We start from the raw sequence: 14,775 nt of genomic DNA, 5'->3' as shown, positions 1-14,775 counted from the left end.
CATCTCTAAGCCTGGCCTGTTGGTTGGGGCAGCAAATTGAGCCAGAGCTCCCCAAATCCCACCTCAGCAGGGTGAGACTTCCGAAGGGAAAACATGCCTGGGACGCTCCCTCTGTTGAAATCATGCTGAGACAGGACAGGAAAGGGCCGGGCCAGCTCCATGCCCACACATGCCCCCAGCAGAAGCAAGGGCTGAGCTCCTTCTAGCCCCCGGGGTCGCCCATATGGGGTCCCCAGCAGCAGCGACTATCTGCTCTGTGGCTCTGGGTCCACACTCGGTCACAGGACAAAGATCTTTCCAGGCAGTGGCACTTTTACGAAGGTTCTTTGAACCTAGGGTGCCACCACCTTGGTGATCCACCATCAGCTTTGCCAGGATAAAGCATACCAGAACCTTCTGAAGCCTCATCATAGCAGGAGGAGTTGGCCATTATCCCCCCATTTCACAGACGGGAGACAGGGCTGTGAAGTCAGTTGCCTGGTCACAGAGTTAGTAACAGACATGGAGACTCGAGCAACCAGGTGCCTGCTCCTCACCACTAGGCCACCACCAGAGAGGTGACCCTTTTTCCCAGCATGAGACTGGGGCAAAACCAAAGAACCCTCGGCTCACCGAGACTCCTCGTGTCCTTTGTTTGTATTTTAGAATTTTACCTGTTATCTTACTTTATTTGTGGCTGCGCTGGATCTTCACTGCTGCGTGGTCTTCACTGCGGCGAATGGGCTACTCTGTCGTGGCGTGCGGGCTTCTCTTGTTGCACAGCACAGGCTCTAAGGGAGGCGCGCTTCATGCCGTTGCAGCATGTGAGCTCAGCAGTTGCGGTGCATGGGACTTCGTTGCTCTGCGGCATGTGAGATCTTCCCAGACCAGGGATCCAATTCGTGTTCCCTGCATTGGCAGGGCAATTCGTAACCACTGGACCGTCCCCCTCATATTGCTAATGCACACAAAATAAATATTTCATCTCACTTATTTACTGTATTTTTGGCATTTATCCATCCTGAGTTGACACCCCACTTCAGTCTTCCCTGACATGGGTTCACACGGGTCATGGAATTTTTCTGTGTCTCCAGGAGGCAAAGCTACTTGTGTCCTTGTAGCCATCACTGCCAAAACAAACAAAAACCTCACTTTATACATTTCATAAAAATGAGTGGCCTGACTTGGAAATATTGTGGATCCGGCTCCTTGGGGACATGGATTGCACTGTGCCATGACGCTGTTGAAGCAGCAGGCATGGGGTGAAGGCTCAACAAATAGGCCTGGGTGATTGTTATTGCTGCTGTTCATGGGGGTTGGTGTAGCTGATAATTCCTAGTCTTTTCCTCCTTCACATCACAGGTTACAGGGTCACTTCTCAAAGTTACTACTTGGCACTAAATGGTAAGAAGCCAGTTGTGAGAATGAGGCAAGTTATCTGTCCTTGCGCCGGAGAGATGTGACCGTGGCAGTCGGCCTGCAAGATGGTCTCCAGATGATTTCCACCCCCTTCAGCCCTTCCCACAATGAAAAGGACTGCCCCCGCGGGGCCAAGAGGACAGTGTGGAAAGGACCACACGTGCATTCCAAGGCACCGGGGCTTCAGTCTTTCTCGTTGGCATCCATCTAGGGGATGCCATATAGTGAGGAAACTCAAGCAGCTCTGTGGAAGACTCCACGGGGCAAGAAACCAAGGCCTCCTGCCAACAGCCAGTCAGTGAGCACTCCATCTTGGAAGCCGGAAGCCAATCCCGCAGCCTCAGTCAGATGAGAGCAGCCCCAGCTGATGTTCGGACTGCAACTTCAGTGGAGACCACAAACTGGGACCAGCCAGTTATGTTGTTGTGCAGTTGCTGAGTCATGTCTGACTCTTTGCAAACCCATGGACTGCAGCACGGCAGGCTTCCCCTGCCCTTCACTATCTCCCAGAGTTTGCTCAAATCATGTCCATTGAATTGGTGATGCCATCCAACCATTTCATCCTCTGTCGCCCCCTTCTCCTCCTGCCCAGTTACGGCACTTTTGAATTCCTGAGCCACAGACCCTTTGAGATAATAAATACCTATTGTTTTAAAGCGCTAAGTTAGGAGTGATTTGTTACACAGCAGCAGGTAACTGATACAGAAACAGAGAGACCTTTAGTTATGAGGGCTCTTCCCAAAGTATGTTCCCTGGAAAATTAACCCCAGGCTATATAACCCCAGGAAAACCAGTCTGTCAAGTAATGGCAGATTGTGGGCTTTCATCTCTTATTTAAGATTCCCAGTATACCTTGGCATAGTCAAGCAGACCCCTCTGGGCAAGGAGGCTGTTCCTCTGGAGTCTTGGTAGAACTCTGACATCATAGCTTCTTTGAGAAATACAGCTGAACTGCCACAGGAGTAGGCTCCTACTGCACATTAGATAATTGCATCTAATATAAAAACAAAAACACTTCCAGCCGGATATTCAGAGTGTGGCCGATGGTGTCCTATACAGACAAGATGGTCGGCCTCTCTGAGCTCCTCTTCCGGCTGAGGGGGCTGGTTTGCCTTGGGTCCCCTCTGGTCCCACCAGTCATACCATCAGTAGTTCTGGTCAGGGCTCTGGGCCCATGTTTGGCCATGAACCTCAGTGTATCTGGGGACCCCTGGGGCTTCAGATTTTGGTTCCTGCCCTCTGCAGCGCCAACTCTCATCGCTCCGAAGCAACGGCCTTGAGCTCCCACCCCTCGTGTTTGCCACATCCTCAATGACAATGCCTCAGAGTCAGATCCTTCTCGGCAGGAACATAACCATGGTCTTAAAACACGCACCACTGGAAAATAACGTTTGATATAGAAAAAAAAATCATTTTGCAGGCAACTTTTTCAGAGCGAATCCACCCCCTTCAGCGAGGAAAAGCTGTGCTCAGAAAACCACATTCTTTCAAACCCCTGGGGCTGCGTGGGGGTGGGAACAGAGATCTTTCTACACGCTAGGAGGCAGAGGCCTTTTCTTCTGTTGAAAACGTAATTTTACCCTCATGTTGCTTCATCTTTCCCTGCATGGCCTTTTGGGGGGCTTGCGGGCCTTTCTGGAGCCACTCCTTCCAGACAACAAGCAGCCTGCCCTCTTCCCTCAGACCTGAGGCCTTGGTGTGCGGCCCTGGCTGCCCCCGGCCCCGGCCTCACTGGGGAGCCCTGCCTAGGCCTGCTCTGGCAGAATCTGCACTGGGACAAGGTTCCCAGGTGATTCCAGGCACATGAAAGATGGGGAGCGCCCAGCTGCACCCCAGAACCGCCGTCTCAAGGTGCCCTCTGTCTGCCCGCTAACGGGCCGCCAAGCTCGCCTTCCTCACCCGGCTTCCAGGCTCCCATCACAGACGGCGTCTCAGAAGCAGCACTTCCGGACCCCCATTTCCACATGCACGCTGCTCACCCCTACATCACGCTCTCATCATGTTTAAAATCCAGCAAGAGGGCCACACACACAGAGTGGGAAGTCAGGACCCCTGAACAAGCAGTAATGGCAACAACAAAGACTCCCAGCCTTTACAGAGCACTGCCAACCGAGGAGGGAAGCAGTGAGACCTAGAGGCTCAGAGAGGGAAAGCCACCACCCCAAGATCACACAGCTGGCAAGTGGTAGAGTCAGAGCCACCAAGCTCTCTCCTGACACCCTGCGGCAGGAAGCCTCCCCTATGAGAAAATGGGAGGGGCTGCAGGGAATATCAAAGGGTTGAACTCCCCACCCCAATCTAGCCCGGTGTTTCCCACTCTGGGGTTCTTTGGGGGACCCTCCGAGGCTTTCTGCAGCAGTGGTGGTGGTGGGGAGTTCTGTACTCTTTTGAAATCCCTGATGGTCACTACACCTTGACCAAGGGCCAGGCCACCATGGGATCCATACAGCATTGCCTTTGTTTGCTTTGGATGGGATTACATCAACCCACCATGCTGGTTCAGACTCTCCGGCCCAATGGGAGTTGCAAGGCATTGGCATGGATGCCCTTGATTATCCTGAACTGAGGAAGCTTCTAGTACTTAACAAAGGCAGCTTTCTTGTTGGGCCAACGTGGGCCTGGAGACAGATAAGAACAGGAGGAGCTTTTCTGGTGGGAATCGAGAGGAATTAGCTTAGAAATTTGAGTTACTGAGGGGAGGGGATTTGTCACCAGGATCTTCGGCAGCGGCAGGTGCTTTCTTCTGTTTTCTCTAAATCAAAGCTGGTGCTGCCCCACTCCCACCCAGCCCGGCCAGTGTTGGTGGAGGCGGAGCCTGACGGGCAGGGCTGAGCTGTCCAGGCTCACTGCCCAGGTCTTCACGAGATGCCCTCCTGCCATGCTCTCCACGGAAGCAGACCTTGAAGGCGACGGGTGAGCTCCTGTTTGCGGGAAGCCAGCCACAGGCAAATCTTGAGTTTCTTGCAGAAACCTGCAGCAAGATGGGCGTGGGCTTCTGTGTGTGGTTTCCACGCCGCCCTGCACCTTTCTCCCCATCTCGGCTTGTCCGAGCGCACGTGTGGAGCTGGAGTGGTGCCTCCCTTGCTCCTCCCGGACAGACCCTTCCCCTCTGCCCCCGACCTCCACCCCATACCCACGGCAGGTGCCAGGCCCTGGAGGTTTTGATCAGGAGCGCTCAGAGGTTAACGGTGGCCGGCGGCTCTAAAGTCCAAAGGATACAGGTGGGTTGTGATCCGTGTGAGCAACTGACAACTTGACCTCACAGCCCCGGCCATGTGCTTCCTCCGTCTGGAGAAACCCTGTTGGAGTGGGGACCCCAGATTCTTGACCACTGGAAGCTGACCTTCCAGGAGGGACTTGAAGTCACTTTTGGATGGAGCACGGAAAGGCACAGACACTTCTTTAAAAATGATTCCTGTGGGCCTGAGTAGCAGGAACTGGAGCCCTCTGTCCAGAGATCCGGTAACCACGGGCTAGAAAATCACAGTGAAGGCCCAGCCAGCTGGGCTTCAAATACAGCTCAGGAGGAGCTCATTTTGAGGTTAAAGAAATATGCACCATCCATCGGCCACGGTGAAGGGCTAGAACTGATGTCAGTGCACCAACCAGGGGATTTTCTTTTTTTTTGGCCACTCCAGGCGATATCTTAGATCCATAACCAGTGATGGAAACCATGCTCCATGCAGTGGAAGCATGGAGTCAACTGCTGGACCTCCAGGGATGTCTCCCAGGGGACTTTTTTAAAGCAAGTTCCTCCTGGGGTCTTTTCTGGCGCTAGGAGACGGATCAGCTATGCAGCCTTGGGTGGCCCCTCTGACACCACACGCTTCTCTGGTCTGTCCGTGTGTCCCTCTCTCCTAGGAGACACAGATCCTCCCAGGCAGGGGCACCCCAGGTTGGTCTCTGTGCCATGAGAGTGCCCTTCAGGCCCTGCCGTCAGGACTCACGTTTCTGTTCATCGGTAGAACAGAGCGCCCAGCTCCAAAGCCAGGCTTTTTAGTTTCTCAGTGTGGAACCTTAAGCACGTCAGGTCCCCTCTCTGTGCCTGCCTCTTCTCTCCGGAAATGGCGATCCTGGTCCCTGGCATTTCATGGTTGCTGTGAGGAAGGCCTGAGCAAGGACATGCCCAGAACGGGGTTACCACTCTCCAGACCAACTCTGATGCAAGGCTGCGCACGCAGCAGGGACTCGGGGACTGTTTGGTGTTCAGATTTTTTTTTTAACTAACATTTCTTTTTCCCCCCTAAATTTTATTTCTCTATTTTTGGTGGTGCTGGGTCTTGGCTGCTGCACAAGGGCTTTCTCTAGTTGTGGCGAAACTCACCAGTTTTGGTGCTCAGGCGTCTCCTTGCGTTGGCTTCGCTTGTTCCAGAGCACGCGGCTCCAGAGTGCGCACGCTTCAGCAGTTCTGCCTCACAGCTTAGTTACCCTGAGGTACGTGGGATCTTCCTGGACCAGGGATGGAACCCTTGTCCGGTGCATTGGCAGCAGATTCTTAACCTCCTGGGAAGCCCTAAACTAACATTTCTTAAAGTACAAGGATAAATAAACATAGTCTATGACTTGTGGAGAATGTGATTTTTTTGCAAAAGAGAAAACTTGGGACTTCCCTGGTGGTCCAGTGGTTAAGACTCTGTGCTTCCAATGCAGGGGGTGCAGGTTTGATCCCTGGGCAGGGAAGTAGGATCCCATATGCAGTGCAGTGCAGCCCCAAAATAAAGAAAACTTGACCTCTTTTTCCCCCACTGACAGCCAGCATTCAAGATAGATAGTCCCCATGCATGTCTCCCTTTTACGAAAGAGTCAGTCAAGGCTCAGAGAGGCCAAATGAGGTTCCCAGGATCACTCAGTGACAGAATCAAGCTCTTAACCAAGAGCATCTTGGATTTATAACCCCTGGCCTCCCTGCGGGACTTAAACCCCTCAGAACCAGGGGCCCCCTCCCAGAGAGGAGCAGCAAAGATCAAGTGCGCCTATGAATTAAGCAGGCCAAGAGTCACACAGTAAAGTCATCCCCACTTCAAAGATCTCTCGAGTGGGAACCAATGTGACCAGGAAGGAAAATCTGAATCACGTCCCACCCAAAACACCGGGCAATTCCAGCAGAATACAGCTTCCCCAAGCCTGAGCTAACTCAGGCTACCTTCCATCCAATTCCCTGGGAAGCAAGCAGAGGGGGCAGATTCAAGTCAGAAGCCTCTTGGGGTTTAGAACAAGAGTGGAGACCAGGAGGCAGGGGGTGAGGGTGGGGAGACTTGTGCTCTGTGGCTTTCTTGAGGCAGGGAGTTAAGGAAGTCTTTCAAACTGCCATTGTGAGTTGGTGATTGTGGACTCTCAAGCCACAGAAACCTAGGGTTCCCTCCTGGCAAGCTATGTGACCTCTCTGACCCTCAGCCTCTTCATCTGAAATGTGTCCAGCCAAGCTTTAATGTCCAGCTGCTCCTTGAGGAGCTGGTGCTGGGTACTGGGGACTCAGCAATGAATGGGAGAGACCAGACTGAGGCCTTTACCAAGCTCACTGCCTCACAGGGGCAACAGTGAGTGTGGAGACAAACAAGTTTAGGTATCAGCTATAAGGGAATACCCCGAGGATGAGAGTCAACGCTCTCTCAAGCTGGTGGTGAGAGAGCATGCATCCAATCAAGGCTGAGCCCGGCACTGAGCCCATGGTGAGTGCTCAGGCCGTGAAAATGGCTTTAGTTGCTGCTGTGGCGACTATTATTACCGTAACCTGAATAAAACTGGGCTGCCTTGGGGCCCAGTCTCGTCACAATGTTATGTTCAAAAGCAATATCAGCCTGACATCCCCAAATCATTGCAAAGCAGTTTAAATCTTCCCGACGATCTCTCAGAGACACCAAAAGCGAATTCCTTTGCACACCACACAAAAAAGCGTTCTCAAGACTCTCCATGACAATGTGTCTGCCTAGAAGGTCTCACGGCAGTTGCTCCAGAAACAGCTCCGTTCCCCGCACCTCCCTGTCATCCTTCTCAGAGAGGCGGGGGCCGCTGGGTTTGGCCACAGGAGAGGGGGGACGGGGTGCGTCCAGGCTCTGCCCTCACTAGCTTTGTGGCCGCAGTTTGCTCATTTGCAAAATGTGGGTACAACAGCGCTGCCTCCAGCGAGGTATGGTGGGGACTCAATGAGATGGTTGGATGGCATCATGAACTCAATGGACATGAGTTTGAGCAAACTCCTGGAGATGGTAAAGGACAAGGAAGTCTGGCGTGCTGCAGTCCATGGGGTTGCGAAGAGTTGAACATGACTGAGCGACTGAACAACAACGATACAATGGCTTTAAGGTGTTGAGGATGGGCAGGTACAGCTGGGCGACCCCCTCTCCTGCCTCCCCGACCTGACCTTTGCATCTCATCGTTAATAGGAGCTCCAGCAGGGTCTCCTGTAGTCAGTCTGGGCTTTCGAGTGCCTAGCATCCAGCGGCAGCCGCTCCGCCTAGCACAAGGAAAGGGTCAGTGTCCAGCAGGTACAGAGGCTCCCACCATCTGAGGCCATTGCTTGCCGGAAGCCTGGGCAGTGTGGTCCAAGCTGGCTCCTCCTCTTTCTCCTGCATAGGGATCTGGTATCTGTCTTCTCAAGGGGCTCTGGGCCAGGCCCTTGCCAGGCATGCAGTTCCTGCCCCCCTAGGGCTCACATCCCAGATAGTCAGGGCCTGACTTCAAGGGAGACACCCAGAGCTGCAAGAGAGGACCAGCCGGAACATCAGGGAGGGCTTCCAGGAGGAGGCAGCAAGGAAAGGAAGGCCACACCTAGGCAAAGGCCTGGAAGGAAGAAAGTGGTGGGTTCTAGAAGCTACAAAAATTTCTCACCCACATGTCCCGACAGGTACAGTTTGCTGAGCTCTGTCACCTACACCATGTCACTTGGCGCTCTCCTCCCTCAGATCCCAGAGGACAGAGGGCAAGAACTCTTACTCCCAATTCACAGAGTGGGAGACAAGTACGGAGAGAGAAAGAGACAATTCCTAGCTGGGACTATAGCCCACATGGCCTGTCTTCTGGCTCAGGTGAGAAAGTCAAGCTGCAAGACTGGGCACTGAGCATCCCTAGATCTCCCTGTGATCATCACCCCCATTTTACAGATGAAGAAACGGAGGCTCGCTGAGACCACAACGTCCCTCCAGTCCTGCTCTTTCTGTGCATCTCTGGGGACCTAGGACAAGCCTGGGGTGCCCAGATGCCCTCACCAGACGGGGCAGGAAACAGCCAGGAACACGGGTGACAGGGGGTGATGGAAGGAAGGGAGCCAGGATGGGCTTGCAAATCAACACCACGCTGGGGAAGGGGGAGGAATGTGGGTCAGGATGGGGTGAACCCTACATGGGAGGCCAGTTTGGGAGGGACCCAGAACCCTAGGCAGACTCCCCCTAAGCACCGGAGGGTGAGACCCTGACTTCCCGGAAGACACCACCCCCAAGCTGGGCGGGGTGAAGGCCTCCTGGCTCGCCCAATCAAACGCACTCCCCCAGTCCGATGGGGAAAGCGGCCAGGGCGGAGGGCTCCCGCGGCCTTCCTGGGGGAGCCCCCGGGGACCTGCCCAGGACTCGGCCGCCCACCGCCCACTGCCCACCCCCAGCCTCAATAGCCCCGACGCCCGACGTCCTCCCCTCGGCTTTCGGTGGCTCCAGAATTTAAAGGTTAAATCCTAACCTCGTCTCAGCAGTTTCTCCCGGCTTTGCCTACCCAGCGCCAGTTGCTGGTAATTATATGCATCTCCGAGCAGCCAATCAGCTGTCAGACTGACAGATACTGATCTTTTCGTTTTATTTTTAGCTCTGTGCTTCCCCCTCTAGTTGCAAAAAAAAATTCTGTTTGTTCTGTGTGTGGCTGCTTGACTCCCAGCTCTGCACCCGGCTCTCATCTCCGCCAGCCAGGCGGGAGCCGGAAGCCGGAGGGGCTGGAGCCCCGTGCCCCTCCAGAGACAGCGGTGGGGTGGGGTGTGGGGCGGGGGTGCGGGGGTGCGGGCGGTCCTCACCTACAGGCTGGAGGCTGGGGGAGAGACAAAGACAGAGAGACGTCTCTGCCTCTGCAGAGACGAAGCTAGACTGAGAACAAGGCAGAAACGGGAGTGGAAGGGGAAAGACCAGCCCTCGACCCCTGGAAATATCCGCACTACCTTCCCCGCCACCGCCAAACTGAACAGAAGAGGGCAGGACCCAGGCGCGGCCTCTTCCAGGCCTATGTGCCTCCCCTGCTCTGTGAAGAGCAAGCGAAGTGCTCTTCAGAGTCCCTTTTGGGGGAACATTCTGGAAGGTTCTGGAACCTCCTGGAGGCACCAGGAGGCAGGTGGATGTGGGGCGCGGATGGCAGGAGGCCCCTGTTCACCCGGGGTCTTTGGAAGGAAAGGCCAGACAAGTTTTTAGGTCCCAAAGGGTCTCCCAGTCAAGGCCTCTGGTCCAGGAGTCATTGTTTAGTCGCTAAATCATGTCCAACTCTTTGCGACCCCATGAGCTGTAGCCCGCCAGGCTCCTCTGTCCTTGGGATTCTGGAGGCGGTTGCCATTCCCTTCTCCAGGGGAATCTTCCCGACCCAGGGATCAAACCTGCGTCTCCCTGGACCAGGAGCGGAGTCAGCAGATGGTCATGCTTCTTTCCATCATCAAGGCACTCTACAGTTTGCACAGCGTCTCCCCTCGCCCCAGGGGCCTCCACTTCTCCCCACAGGATGAAGTGACAGGGGAGCGGGGGGTACAGGAGGACCGGCGGGGATCATCCCCATTCTGACTGGCCCTGAAGGAGGGGCAGCGGTGTAGCCTAATGGTTTGGGCTTTGGGGCACAACGGACTGGGGTTCAAGCCCCAGGGCTGCTCTTCAAGCACCGTGAGGCTGAGCGAACACCCCGAACTCTCTGGGTCCTAGCTTCCCCATCTGGAAGGTAGGCCCCAGGACATCCCCCTCCCTCACAAAACGGTCTGGGGAGCTCAGGTGCTCCTGACAGCGCCAGCATCCCCGGCCTGCTGGGGAGCGGGTATTATCAGCATCTCCGTTTTGCGGATGGGGAAACTGAGGTTCATGTGACTCGTATTTGGCGGAACTGGGACCAGAACACTCTACCCGCACCGCCACCCCCCCTCCCCACCCTCCCCTTGGCTTCCTTTTCTCTGACACCACAGATGGCGCGCTGAGAAAAAAGAGAGAGGAGAGCGAAGAGAAGGGAATTAGGAGATGGAGCGAGGTGGAGGGAGGCAGCGGCACCGTGATCAATTACTTGGGCTGTAAATTTCTGCTGTTTTGCAAAGTGAGCACACAACCTCGGAGAGGCATCACTCCCTGGTCTGCTTGGAAGAAACCAAACGGCCAAGCCCACAGCAACCAACGGTGAGAGCCCTAGAGGGAGAGGGGAGATCCCTTGGTTGGGGTCAGAGCTGCTCCCAGCATGGATGGAGGGCAAGGGCCCCCGGAAGGAACCAGCGGAGGGCAAGCTTGGGAGCTGCCTAGAGCCCCCTTGGAAGGGGACTCGCCTTCCTCTTCTCTTTCCAGAAGATTCCTCTCCTGCTGTTGGGAGTAGGGAAGCCAGTCCTGGGCAGCCCTGTATGCCACAACACCTCTGCCTGGCCAGACCCTTACTGCTGCCTCCACAGCTGCTCCTGGGAGCTGCTGGGGACATGGGGTAGCAGGGAGGAGGTCTCAACTTTCTCACCTGTGAAATGGGAGTAATGCCAGCATTCATCCCCAGGGGTTGATCCAAAGAATCAAAAAAGTCTAGGATATAAATAGTCTAGCGTAGGGGGCCTGGCACACACACACCAAGGAAAGTTAATGTTGTTATTATTACTGTTAATATTATAAAGATAAGCAAGGGCTAAAGGGTTCCCTGGTGACTCAGATAGTAAAGAATCTGCCTGCAATGCAGGAGACTCAGGTTCAATCCCGGGATTGGGAAGATCCTCTGGAGAAGGAAATGGCAACCCCCTCCAGTATTCTTGCTTGGAAAATTCCATGGACAGAGGAGCCTGGCGGGTTACAGTCCATGGGGTTGCAAAGAGTCAGGCACGACTGAGTGACCAACATTTTCACTTTCATTTTCAAAGGTAGTTTGGAAACTGATTTAATTATTTGAAAAGGGGGAACCAGTCCTCCCTTGGAGGTTCAGTGATGGAGAGGGTGGTCCACATATCATGGCCTTGACCTGACTCCATCTCCCAGCATGTAGGGTTTGGGGATGGGGTCAGGGTGCAATTTGTGCTTGGAAATGTGGTCAGAGCGAGGCAGCCCAGGCCCGGAGTTCTAGCCTTGACCTTCCGGGAGCCTTGTTACAGCACATCTGGGGAATGAACATCAGTGGAACCCAGCTTCTTCCTCTGGGACCTGGGTGCCCCAGGGAGGTGGATTCTAGCCATGGCGCTCTCAGGGCTTTCCACATGGTGGAACTGCAAAGACCACGGCATTTCAAAAGCACCTGCTGCGTGCTTATCTTCTGCTAGGCACAAGGAAATTCAGCAGTGAGCACTCCCCAAGCCCTGCCCTCAAGGAGCTATTCGGGAGAAAAGCTAATAGATTCAGCTGACTCTGAACCATGGTCTTTGGACCCCAGACAACAGCCAAAGCAGTGGGAAGCCATGAGAAGGAACATGATACCAGACTACAGACATGGTGAAATGAGAGAAGCCAGGTGGAGGCGCCTGGGGGCAAGGGGTGAGGCCAAGACTGGTGGTAAATCCGGGTCCTGGAAAAGATTCCTTAAGTTCAGGTGGGCGCCAGGCACAAGGCCGATCGTGCACCCTCAGCAGCCTCGAGGGCCCAGGCTGAAGGCAGTGGCGGAGATTTCTGCTTTAAAGGCAGCCTAGGATGAATTTCTTTACAACAAAGAGCGGCTCCCCTGAATGCAGATAATAAAAATATTGTATTAGTCAGGATGGGCTAACGGATATAACAAACCATCCCCAAATAAAAGTTTGTTTCTTATTCACATCACTGTCTACTCTGGGCTGGTAGAGAGGAAGTGGGGGCCCTGCTCCAGGCAGTAACTCAGGGGCCCAGGCTCCCTCATCCTGTGGTTCATCATCTTCTAGGGCCTTTTCCTTCTCTGCAGTAATCTTGTAGAAGGGTAAAGAGAGTGTGGAGGAAGGCATAGAAGGAATTTATGGAGCAGGCTAAAAGGGGTGGTGGGGCAGATCATTTCAGCTCACATGCCATTGGCCAGAACCCAGTCATGTGGGCACACCTAACCACAAGGGAGGCTGGGAAATGTAGTCCTGCTGGGTGCCCAAAAGGAAAATAATGATCTAGGATTTGGTGGTGAAAACATAGCAATCTCTACCACAAATGTGGTTCTCCTGCACGAGTGATGCTTACAAAGCATCTGATGTAGGGCCAGGCCACTGGCTTGTGCACTGAAGCTGGTTATTTGTCTCATAAAAGCAGAAGCTGCTTGCCGGAGGGTTAAGACTGGCATCGGAAGCTTGTGCCTAGTTCTCCTCCTGAAATGGTGTGTTAAAGTGTGAGTGAGTGAGAGAGAGAGAAAGGGAGGGAGGGAAGAAGGGAGAGAGTTGGATGGAGGGGTATTTTTTGGTCTAAGGGGAGCATCCAGAGGTTTTACCAGATTCTCAAAAATATGAGCATAGTGGCTAAAAGCAACGGCTTAGTAGGGACTTTCCTGGTGGTCCAATGGCCAAGACTCTGTGCTCCATGGGGACCCAGGTTCGATCCCTGGTCAGGAAACTAGATCCCACATGCCTGAACTAGAAGGTTCCACATGCCGTGACGAAGATGGAAGAGTCAGAGTGGCGCAACACAGACCTGGTGCAGCCAAATAAATAAAAGTAAATATTTTTTAAAAAATAAAAATAAAGCAGCAGCTTAGCTGTGCAACGATGATGTTTTGGGGGCTTAGCAAGGTCTTGGTGCCGAGTACATCAATCCTTATATACACAGATGTACATATGGCCCCTTATGTACTTATGGTTCCACATAAGGAGGAGGCAAAATGAACGATTTCACAGCCACCGTCTTCCCTCCCTCCCTAAACACACCCCCAGAGACCCCAGGGTCGAGCAGAGAAGTCCTCAGCTGATCCATGACAGTGGACATGTCCCTGCTGGTCAGCTGCAGTGGCCACGGCAGCCATGGGGTCATCGATGTCAGCATAGGAGGCCAGCTGAGAGGTGCAGGTGGAGAAACAGGCCAGAAAGGGGCCACCTTGCCCAGGGTCACACAGCGAGTCAGGGCAGAGCCAGGACTGACATTCAGAGGCAGTCAGGTTTCTGTGGTTGTAAGCAACAGAAATTGGGCTCTGTTTGCCTTGAGCAGTAAAAGGTTTCATCCCCAGACTGAGGGCAAGTTCAGAGCGGAAGTAAATACATGAGAGGCAGACAGGCCCCAGCAAGGATGCAACCAAGGGGGCATATTGGAGAGGAGCGACACCCCGCCTCGGGCTGGCCATCAGGACGAGGAGTGAGAGTCCCATCCTCAGGGAAGGGGGACTGCTGACGCAGCCGGGGCTATAGGCCCATCCCTTGGCACGGAAGGACAGGCATCTGGACTGGCAGCCCACTCCCCAGGCTGCACACATGGGGGGAATTCCCTGTGATGCAAAGAGGGGACTTTTGCCAGAAAGAGGGCGGCCAGGGGTGTGGGGCGGCCAAACAGCAGATGTCCACTCTGGCCTCTTGCTCCAGGGTTGTGCAATCGAAACAAAACAACCACAGGGTTGGTTTCCTGCAACCCAGAGCCGCAGGCTAACCAGAGAATCCAGCCCAGAGCCAGGCCTGAAGGCCCGGAAAACAGAGGCGCTCAGCAGACTGGTGTTCTGGACTCTTGACGGCTCCTCTGAATGACCGGCAGCTCCCTGAGGGGGGCTGCACACCAGACTGGGCTCCTAGAGGGCTTGCCCAGGCTGGTTAAGGGAGATTTCACAAGCAAGGGACATACAGCTGGAGGAGGAGCTGGGCTGAGCTCTGGGGGTCCCGGCAGACTCATGGCAGGAGGGAGCCCTGCTGATCTCACCCTGCCTCTGGTGGGGGCCATCTGAGAGTTGATGCTTGAGCAGGAAGGAGCTAGAAACCACTGACAGAGGAAGAAGGAAGGGATGCTTGGTGCCTGCCTGGTAAAGCTGCCGTTCCCAACTCTTCCATCAAACACTAATCTTGGTGTCACTCCGAAGGTGCCCCATGGATGTGATTCCAGTCCATCACCAGTTGACTTAAAGTGAGACAGATTGTGCCAGATACTCTAGGTGAGCCTGACTCCATCCCTTGGAAGACCTTAAGAGCAGAGCTGAGGCTTCCCTGATGGGGGAGAAATTCCGCCCACAGACAGCACCGTCAGCCCTGGCCCCTCGGTCCAGCCTGCTCTTCAGATTCCAGGCCTGTCTAGCCAGCTCCGCGGTTGCGTAACCGATTCCTTGCGGTAAATCTCTCCA

Source organism: Oryx dammah, unplaced genomic scaffold, assembly GCF_014754425.2.
Source record: "Oryx dammah isolate SB20612 unplaced genomic scaffold, SCBI_Odam_1.1 HiC_scaffold_25, whole genome shotgun sequence".
NCBI classification, from domain to species: domain Eukaryota; kingdom Metazoa; phylum Chordata; class Mammalia; order Artiodactyla; family Bovidae; genus Oryx; species Oryx dammah.
The sequence above is the reverse complement of the archived record's forward strand: the minus strand, read 5'-3'. Positions refer to the sequence as shown.